Genomic DNA, 2,307 nt, shown 5'->3' on the forward strand with positions numbered 1-2,307 from the left:
GTGCAAATAGATACAGTTCTTCCTTCACCAACCATCTCAGACGTGCAAATAGATACAGTTCTTCCATCACAAACCATCTCAGACGTGCAAATAGATACCGTTCTTCCTTCACCAACCATCCCCGAAGTGCAATTACATGCTATTCTTTCATCTCTTATCCTGTCAAACGTGCAAATAGAAACTGTTCTTCTATCTCTTACCCTGCCGGACGTGCAAATAGAAACTACTGTTCTTCGTGAATGTGTTCTGTTGTCTGACGTTTTTCTGGGAGCGGAAACCTTGATGGTGTGATTAACAAAACCAAACCAAACAAACTACCCAAAAAGACATAGTAGTTTTTCTAAAACCAAACACCCGGACAATACTTCATTTCCTTGGCGACCTCCTGTGGGTACTGGGAAAATGCGAACGAAGCGCCTCTCGTTCCGGTAAGTAACAATACGGTTATACGGCTACTATAGTGAGTTTTCTATGGACATTGATAGATTAGATATCTATCTAGAATATTTTCCCCATGGATTGAAGACAAAAGCAAACAGTGTGCTCTTGGCCTCTCTGAGAACATGGGCGTCTTTGTTGTCGATTTTGTATTTTGCCTGAACACGTTTCATGTCCTTTAAAAAGACATAATATTTGTGTGTGGATTTTTACCGAAAAACGACCAAAAGGCACAAAAAATGTAGATCTAGATCTGCAGTCTCCAAGTACTCTCAAGGTTTGGAAGTCACCAAACTTTGGTGGCAATTTTCTCGTTATTGTCAACACCTGACATCAGGCGACGCCAAACTCCTTCATTCGCATATATCTCGACATCTGTTCAAAATAGGCATTTGTGTCACAACACGGTGGAATCAGGCTCTCGTCAAAATAATCAAAATGAAGAAACTTGCATTTTTCCGGAGGTTTGTGAATTTTTATTACATTTTTTGTTTTTTGGCTCAACACCTTTCATGCCAATTAAAGAACTCATTTCTGTGTGGATTTTTCTGAAAAACGTTGATCAAAGGCACAGAAAATATAAATTTTCAGTTACCACGCACTCTTAAGCTAAGGAAATAACTAACCTTTGGTGGCCATTTTCTCATTAATTTTACCTCTGAAAACAGGTGACCTCCACTCCTTCATTCGCAAATAGCTCGACTTGTATTCAAGATTAATGGATATTTATTTCATCCAAATAGAGACAAGTGAACAAGCTTTAAGATGATTCCAATAACTCTACATGCCCAAAAATTGACGAGAGCCTGATTTCACCATGCTGCCTCACATTTACTTTTTCTCCATAAGCAAGAAAAAGGAGCAAATTTTAAGACCATACAAAAAAACAACCCAACAACAACAACTCCATACCGATAAGCCAAAAAAGTGGACGAGCACCTGATACCACGGCGTTGTGATATTGTCTACTCACGGCGAGGATTGTGGCGTCGGTGGCCTAGTGGTTAGGCTCTCGGACTCGCAACCGTAAATTTGTGGGTTCGAATCCTTCAGGGACCCGACGTTGTGTCCTTGGGAAAGGCACTTTACACGAGTTCTCCTCACTTCACCTAGGTGGGAATGGGTACCCAGCTATAGACAGTAAAAGATCTGGTCAGTATGTTAGTGTTTGAGCGCTTAATCAGCTGCTTGCACTGTATGCTTCCCGGGAAGCTGAGAATGTTTCTAAGTGTTCTATGTTCTGCTGGGGTAATAATATAGTGTAAAGCGCATAGAGCTTGCTGTCGAGCGGGGGTATGCGCTAAACAAATGCTATTTATTTATTATTATCAATATATGACGTCAGGGTCACGTGACAGCCTGTTTAGTAGCATCTACCCACCCCGCCCTGCCATCTCCAAAGCCTCTCGTAACCCTTCTTGAGATAATGCAGTCAACAGATTGGGATTGGTACTTGATGAGTATATCGCGACCACAGTGCTTTTGTGGGGGAATCTCCATTCATTCTTTATAACAGTGGAAACAGTTCATTACAAAGAGTGAGCTTGAGAAGAAGTTACATTTTCACTGTTAAAAATAAATGAAGATACGACAAGAAAGCACTGAGGTCGTGATATGTTGGATAGAAGAAGGCTCACATTGTACATCCTTTAAAACCCTCCTGTGGTGTCGGTGGTCTAGTGGTTAGGTTGTCGGTGGTCTAGTGGTTAGGTTGTCGGTGGCCTAGTGGTTAGGTTGTCGGTGGTCTAGTGGTTAGGTTGTCGGTGGTCTAGTGGTTAGGTTGTCGGTGGCCTAGTGGTTAGGTTGTCGGTGGTCTAGTGGTTAGGTTGTCGGTGGTCTAGTTGTTAGGCTACCGGACTCGTGATCGTG

This window comes from Aplysia californica, unplaced genomic scaffold (assembly GCF_000002075.1).
Source record: "Aplysia californica isolate F4 #8 unplaced genomic scaffold, AplCal3.0 scaffold00156, whole genome shotgun sequence".
NCBI lineage: Eukaryota > Metazoa > Mollusca > Gastropoda > Aplysiida > Aplysiidae > Aplysia > Aplysia californica.